Consider the following 8,739-nt stretch of genomic DNA (forward strand, 5'->3'; position numbering starts at 1 on the left):
GTTGGGTGTGTTTTTTTCTCATTAGCAGAGTGGGGACGGTAGTTCCTAAGCAAGGAACCCTGGTTGGCTTGTGTTTAAGGCTCTATGGAACTCCTTACCCCCATTGGGTCACATTCCAACTGTGTTCTTGGCTCAATCCATTTTTATGGTTTCAAGAATGTAAACAATTTGCACTTTTTTCCTCCTAATTTTATCTGTTTCTCCACAAGGTCTCAGTGACATGGGCATATTCCCTTGAATTCATTGACTTCACACATTTCACTTCTACAGTGGACCTCAATATCTTTTCCTTTTTTGGTATAATAAACTCCCCAACAGACTGACACAATCTACTCACAATGAAAAAATCATGAATAAACACGAGACCCTTTACAATTTTATTGCTGTTGTTAGATTTGTGCTGCATATCTGAAACCTACAACCTTAGCAAGGCTGAACTAATCATCCAAGGACCACAGTTTGTCTTGTCTTCAGGTCTTCACTCCTGTATTTCTGCCTCTTTCAATGTCCTCCCATCTTCCCAGAAAAGGTTTAAATTCTACCAACCCTAGTATTGAAACGGGTCTGTAAACATTCTTTATCTCCCAAGCCTGGTATCATTCATTATTCAATGGCATTTGTCGTTTGTAGAATTTATTTATTAATATACTCAACTACTGCCTTGCAATATTACTTAGCTTGCTTTCTTGACCACTTGTTAATCCTTTATTCTGTTTAGTTTCATGTTAATGTCACTTCTCCCTGCCTAGAATTTTTTTTTTCCATAAAATATGGAACATATCACGAATTTGTGTGACATCCTTGTGCAGGGGCCATGCTAATCTTCTCTGTATCATTCCAATTTTAGTGTATGTGCTGCCAAAGGGAGCACCCTGCCTAGAATTTTAACTCCTTGAAAACAAGAACTGTTGATTGTACGTCTAGGTAATCCCACCTTACTTATTTCAGGGCCTTAATTTAGGAGATGCTCAAGGAATGATTGCTTTTATTTTTTTGGTTTTAAACATTGGTAGAATATAGATACTTCCTACATCTTGTCAAAGGAAATTAAATTGAGCTGGTATTTCTGTAATGATTTCCAACTCTAACTATGAATACTAAAAAATAAAATTAAGATTTACTTTTTTACTTGAAAAGCAGATAGAGCAGAGTTGTTGTAGGAGTTGGTGGTGATGATGGTGGTGCATGGCAGAGCTTCCACAACTTGAGCACTTTCCGTGTATCATACTGTGAATAATAAAAAAGTATATTTCGCCTTTGTCCTTGGTTCCTGGTACAGAGTTTCAGAAACCCTCGGAACTTCCTTCATGATAGGAGTGCCTTTTGTCATTCATAATTGACCCCCTTTCCACCATAACTGAGTTCAAGCTAATAAGGCAACTAAGTTCAATCTAATAAGGCAGAGCCCCTGGATGGCTTCAGGATGGGCGCTGGTAGCCAGGAAAATCAACCACAGGGGGAGAGGGTGGGAACTTTCAGCCTCTTCCCCACCCCCCTACAGCTAAGGAAGGAAGGGAGGCCAGAGATGTAGGCTAATGTGGCTAATGATTTAATCATGCCTGCCATCAACTAAAGAAATGATTGGGTTCATAAATTTGGAAAGGAGAGCTTTATTTCTCATAAGGATTGCAGCCTATAGGAGGCCATTCTGACAGGCTGGGAAGCAGAGCCTACAGCTGGAAGCCAGAAACACATACTTTTTGAGTGAACCATGCAAGGAACAGAAATTTATGCTGAGCTTGTGGCTGAATATACGTATGTATTAAGCTATAGGAGGAGTCACGAATATTTATGAAAGGAGAAACATACACACATGCTGTTGAGCTTTGTGCCTCTTTGTGGAGTCCATGTTCATAAAACAGTGGCATTCGTATGATCTGAGGGTGGAGTTTTGGGGCCTCCACTTCAAAAGGTGAAGCAGAGGACATGAAAACCTATACTGCACATATACTGCAGACTGGTTAGAACCACTGCATGGTTGGTGGTCTCTTAGCAGGAAAGAATACTGGTCAGTTGTAGTGATAAAACTGCAAAAAGAGAGTAGCAGATCATAGGACTGTTTTTGTTCAGGGTAGAAAGCCTGATGGCTTAGTGAGGGAGGAGGTGTATGAGGTGTGTCTGACCTCCCATCCCTACATGGCTGGAAACTCAGTTTTAAAGTTTCTCTCATGTCCCCTGGCTAAGAGAGGGTCTGTTCAGTAAGCAGGCAGGGCTTAGGATTTTATTTTAGTTTACACTACATAATGAAACCTCAATAGAAACTCTGAGTGATGAGGTGCAAGGAGTTTCCTGGTTGGCAAACACAATGATGTACTGGAAGGGTGGCAGATCCTGACCCCATGGGGACAGAAACTTCTGTGCTCAGGACCCGTCCAGATCTTGCCATCCTATGTATTTCTTCAGCAGGCTATTCATTTGTATCCCTCATGAGAAAACGGTACTTGTAAGTATGGTGCTTTCCTGAGTTCTGTGAGTCATTCCAGCAAGTTATTGAGTCTCAGGGAGTATGGGAAGCCCCAAATTTGTAGCATGCTGGGCATAAGTGTGGGTAGCTTGGGGATACCTAGGACTTGCAGCTGGCGACCAAAATGGAGCAATCATGTGGGACTGAGCCCCTCACACTGTAGGGTCTGTGATAACTCCAAGCAGTTAGTGTCAGAACTGAATTGCATTGTAGGACACTCACCTGGTGCCAGAGTATACATGTCCAGGGATAAGCACTTTCCATATATTTTCTCATTTCATCCTCACGGTAATTCCATGAGATAAGTGTGGTTATCATTATCTTTTTTTACAAATCAGGAGGTTGCAGCACACAGAGGGTGAGCTCTCCATGGGCAGAGGCCTGATTTTTTGATGTTGAAGTCCAATAGTCTGACTCATGATGTTATACTGCTCCCACATCTGCAAAGTCTTATAAGTGAGAGATAACCCATTTATCAGTGAGAAAGAGCAGGGAAGTCCTAGTGGGGAAGGAAAATTATCTTACTCTACCTGTTACCACGGTGACCAGTGCAGGACATGCCTTGACCAGCTTTGGGGAGATACATCTCACTCAGACTAGCTACGTCCCTTTTGTGGAATTTCCCTTGGGAACCACTCAGCATCTATACATGTGCATCCCAGATGAGTGGAAGTGAGGACTCTTGATAAATGAGGGACGGAAGCCAATAGGTGCATAAATGTTTCCCTCTTTAGCCCCTGAAAGATGTTTCATAAAACTTCAGAACATCTTACAGAGTCCAACACCAGTTCCAACATGGTGGTGGCTCACTTGGCCATGTATTCCTATTTCATTTCTCCCTCTTTCCCCAATACCCCCACCATGCATCTCACATTCCTGCTCCCTGGGATTATTTCCCAAATAAATTAACTATATTTTCTTAGGCTCTGCTTTGTGAAGAAGCTAAGCTAAAACAAAATATGGTTAACCTCAGCCAGAGGGATGTTGACGTTAATGACAAAAAGGTACAGGAATAAATGGGTTCCCACTGAATTTAATGCTCCTGCACAACTCTGATTTGTGGTGAAAGAAAATATGTTGAAACTAATTAAAATTGTTTCACATCATGGAGTTTTTCTGAAAGAAATGGACTTGAACTAATAACATCTGAAGAGATGAATGGTAGGGCAATTGAAAAATTAACATAAATGAAGAGTGTGCATTAGAAATTATGGAAGAATTAATATGAAGAGATGCAGAGAAGATACGATATCCTTTTATGTCAGTTTAAAATGTATTTTATTTTATTACTGAGGGATTTAGAGTGAAATACTTTGGTAAGTTATCATCTGGCTAAAGATGGCCAGTGGCCCCATTATACTGATGTTTGAATCTTTACTGTCTTGTGCCTGGTACATAATAGACACTTAACAAATGTGTGTTAAATGAATTTGGAATGCATAGAATCTTAAAATTGGTGGTTAGAGGTTGTAGTGGGTTGAATTGTGACCACCAAAAACATATGTTCAAGTTCCAATACCAGGTACCTGTGTAGGTGACCTTATTTGAAAAAAGGGTCTTTGTATATATAAGTAAGTGGAAGGATCTTAAGATTAAATCATCATTAACCAGGTGGTCCCTAAAGTCAATGACAAATGTGCTTATAAGAAGAGGAGAAGAGGCCAGGCGTGGTGGCTCACACCTATAATCCTAACACTCTGGAAGGCTGAGGCGGGCAAGGTCAGGAGTTCAAAACCAGCCTGAGCAAGAACGAGACCCTGTCTGTACTAAAAATAGAAATAAATTAATTGGTCAACTAATATATATAGAAAAATAATTTTTCTATATTTTAACCAGGCATAGTGGTGCATGCCTGTAGTCCCAGCTACTCGGGAGGCTGAGGCAGAAGGATTGCTTGAGCCCAGGAGTTTGAGGTTGCTGTGAGCTAGGCTGACGCCACGGCACTCACTCTAGCCTGGGCAACAAAGTGAGACCCTGTCTCAAAAAAAAAAAAAAAAAAAAAAAAAGAAGAGGAGAAGAAAGAGAGACAGGGGAAGGCCATTTGGAGATGGGAGCAGAGATTGGACTTCAGTGGCTACAAGCCAAGGGATGCCTGGAGCCATCAGAAACTCAAAGAGCCAAGAATAAATTCACCCCTACAGCTTTTGGAGGGAGCATGGCCCTGCTGACACCTTGACTTCAGACCTCTGGTCTCCAGAACAGTGAGAGGATAGATTTCTTTTGTTTTAAGCCAACAAGTTTGTGGTAATTTGTTATGGTAACCTTGGGGAACTAAAACAGAGGTATAAAATTTTTTTTTAAATGTATGACAAAAGCTGATAGAACATAAACAATCGTTTCAACCATAAAACCATTCAACAAACATTTATTGAGCCCTTACTATGTGGTCAATATATAGCACTCTAGGGAAACATCAGTGAGCAAATACATGTAGGAGTCTCTACATTCATGGCACTTACATTCTAGCAATTTTCTGGTCGGAGAAGCCAGTTCATACAATGCTCCTTTTCCCTTAACCAAGATGTGCTTGTGTCTGTCCCTATATTAGAGCTAATTGTTAAACATAGCGAGTCATAAAGACATCACTCAGGGCTGGGTGTGGTGGCTCACACCTGTAATCCTAGCTCTCTGGGAGGCCGAGGTGGGGAGATTGCTTGAGCTCAGGAGCTCAAGACCAGCCTGAGCAAGAGCGAGACCCTGTCTCTACCAAAAACAGAAAGAAATTAGCCAAACAACTAAAAATAGAAAAAATTAGCCAGGCATGGTGGCACGTGCCTGCAGTCCCAGCTACTCGGGAGGCTGAGGCAGGAGGATCACTTGAGCCCAGGAGTTTGAGGTTGCTGTGAGCTAGGCTGACACCACAGCACTTTAGCCACTCTAGCCCAGGCAACAAAGTGAGTCTCTGTCTCAAAAAAAAAAAAAAAAAAAAAAAAGACGCCACTCAGAAAATAAAGATTGCATAAACTAGGGGAGCACTTACTCTCCATAGAGGACACAGCTTTAAATTTCCAGATAGGAGATGTTTTTTAACAAGGATAATGGAAGAAAAACATTTGGGATTTTATGATCTTCAGATTTCCATTCAGCTCATGGGGTAGATTGGAATTGTCCACTTGGTTGCAATGAAGTGTTGATCTTATGTGAACAAGCACCAGGGTTTCTGCTAAAATGTAATGGTAATCCAGTTTGGGGAAAAAATATAAATCAAGGAAATTTTTCTGAAATTTTTTTTCCAGAATACTTTCTTTTCCTTTTATTTTATCATATTATGGGGTTACGAATATTGTTAGGGTTATATATATTGCCCCTGCCATTCCTCCCCCTACCCTCCACCATGCCAAAACATCAAGCATGTCCTACCCCCAGGTGGTGCACACCGCACCTATTAGGTAAGTATATATCCTTCCCCTCCTCCCCCCTTCCATTTGCCCACCACCGGATAAAAGTTGTTTTTTTTTTCTTTTTTGACAGTTTGGTTACATTGTATATCTTTGCCTCTCCCTAAGAAGGGTTAGACGTATTCCCTTCCCCACCCCCCCCAAAATGCTCACCACAACCGTAAGATGTGTATCTCCACCCGACCCCCAATTCCTGGTGAACACTACCACCATTTGAGCACAATATTTTAATCAGTCAGTATCAATGTGATGGTGAGTAGATGTGGAGCCCATTTTCTTGATCTTGTGTTGCCTCACTTTGGATAACGGGCTTAAACTTAATCCAGGATAGTATAAATGGTGCTACCTCACTGTCATTTCTTAGAATTGAATAATATTCCATTGTGAGCATATATCAAATTTTAATTATCCACTCATGAATTGACGGGCACTTGGGTTGTTTCCATGATCTTGCAATAGTGAATTGTGCTGCCATAAACATTTGGGTGCAGATGTCTTGATAATAGAATGTCTTATGCTTTTTTGGGTAGATGCCCAACAATGCTATGGGTGGGTCAAATGGCATTTCTATTTCTAGCTGTTTGAGGTATCTCCAAATTCTTTTCCACAGAGGTTGCACTAATTTGCAGTCCCACCAGCAGTGTAAGAGTGTTCCTGTCTCTCCACATGCTCACCAGCATTTGTTGTTTTGGGATTTCTTGATACAAGCCATTCTCACTGGAGTTAGATGGTATCTCATTGTGGTTTTGATTTGCATTTCTCTGATGATTAGAAATGTTGAGCAGTTTTTTATATGTTTGCAGGCCATTAATCTGTCTTCTTTGTAGAAGTTTCTCTTCATTTCTATTGCCCATTTCTTGATGGGGTTAATATACAATGGGGAAAAGAATCTCTCTTCAATAAATGGTGCTGGGAAAACTGGTTAGCTACATGCAGAAGATTGAATCAGGATCCCTACCTCTCACCTCTCACAAAAATTCACTCAAGATGGATAACAGACTTAAACCTAAGGCATGAAACCTTAGGAATCCTAGAAGAAGGTGTTGGGAAAACCCTATTAGACATTGGTCTAGGCAAAGAATTTTTGAGGAAGACCCCCAAGACGATCACTGCTACATCAAAAATAAACAAATGGGATCTCATCAAATTAAAAAGTTTCTGCATAGCCAAGGAAACCATCATTGGAGCAAATAGACAACCCACAGAGTGGGAGAAAATATTTGCTCTCTACACTTCTGATAAAGGTCTAATAACAAGAATCTATCTAGAACTTAAAAGAATTAACAGAATACTTTTTAAAATATTGCATTTATTAAACTTTGCACAGGCGCCATTGATTATCTGCCAAGAGGACTAGCTGGCAACTAGACAAATGAGCACATAACAAACCAATATTAAGGGGTAGCTTTGGGCTGGGTGCATACCTGTAATCCCAGCACTTTGGGAGGCAGAAGTGGGAGGATTGCTTGATCCCAGGAGTTCAAGACCAGCCTGAGCAACATAGCAAGACCTTGTCTCTACAAAAAATAAAACAAAAAATTAGCCAGGCATGGTGGCACATGCCTTTAGTCCTAGCTACTTGAGAAGGTGAGGTTGGGAGATCCCTTGAGCTCAGGAGTTTGAGGCAGCAGCAAGCTATGATTGAGCCACTGCACTCTAACCTGGGCAGCAGAGCAAGACCCTGTTTCAAGAAAAAAAAAAAAAAAAAAGAAGAAAGAAAGAATAGGTTTGATTCAAAAGCATGTGTGTATGTGTGTTTGGATATGAATACTTGTGGCTGCAATTTTCCATTGCCTTTCATGCTGTGTAAATGGAATTAAATTCAATAATCCTAATCAATATAGACTTAAAATAACCAAACAATTTTGTGTTAAAACACACACATAAGCCGGGCGCGGTGGCTCACGCCTGTAATCCTAGCACTCTGGGAGGCTGAGGCGGGCGGATTGCTCGAGGTCAGGAGTTCGAAACCAGCCTGAGCAAGAGCGAGACTCCGTATCTACTATAAATAGAAAGAAATTAATTGGCCAACTAATATATATATATAAAAATTAGCCGGGCATGGTGGCGCATGTCTGTAGTCCCAGCTACTCGGGAGGCTGAGGCAGGAGGATTGCTTGAGCCCAGGAGTTTGAGGTTGCTGTGAGCTAGGCTGACACCACGGCACTCACTCTAGCCTGGGCAACAAGCGAGACTCTGTCTCAAAAAAAAAAAAAAAAAAAAAAAAAAAAAAAAACACACACACACATATTATTTGTATGATTGGAATACAACACGCCAATATTTTATTATATTCTGCAAAGGGGGCTTTGGCATCCAGGTTCTCTGATATTAGAACATTTCTGAGCCTCAGTCAGCAAGCAGAGCAAAGCTCTGGCATGACAGACTAAGGTGAGAAATCAAATCCTATGGAATTAATAATTTGGTGCTTACAGATGAATCACAAATCTTCTTTACACTTCAACATGTCAGCATTGAGTCACAAACGTTTTTGATATATGCAAATTGGACTTGGCAAAAATAAACAAGCAAATAAACAAATGAACAAACAACCTTTTAAATTGCACCTGCCAATCCACTAAGTGAGGGTGGACCCTGTGGTCGTGTGAGGTAGGAATCTTTGTTTCCTCAGTCCCTGAAAGCCTTTTGTGCATGTGTGTCTATGTAGCTGAGTTGGATATAATTCTTGTGTTTAAAGTTGTGTAATTTTTCAGACAACATGTCCCCTGATTCTAAGCCAACTACTGTCATTAGCTTTTAATCAGATCTTTAACTGTGTTAAATTTATTGAAATGCATACAATATTTTAGGAGTCATTTTAGGGTTTTTTTCAAAAGTAAATTGACTCTAGAATTTCTGTCTCATATAGAATCTAAA

The 8,739-nt window shown here is 40.7% G+C and overlaps 1 non-coding gene across 1 annotated transcript; it reads right to left on the reverse strand.

Moving 5' to 3' along the window:
• Positions 1 to 764: 764 nt before the first annotated feature.
• On the reverse strand, positions 765 to 871 carry LOC142861441 (U6 spliceosomal RNA). Its single transcript, XR_012912671.1, has one exon. It is a non-coding gene; the product is annotated as a U6 spliceosomal RNA (small nuclear RNA).
• Positions 872 to 8,739: the final 7,868 nt, after the last annotated feature.

Source organism: Microcebus murinus, chromosome 16, assembly GCF_040939455.1.
Source record: "Microcebus murinus isolate Inina chromosome 16, M.murinus_Inina_mat1.0, whole genome shotgun sequence".
NCBI classification, from domain to species: Eukaryota; Metazoa; Chordata; class Mammalia; order Primates; family Cheirogaleidae; genus Microcebus; species Microcebus murinus.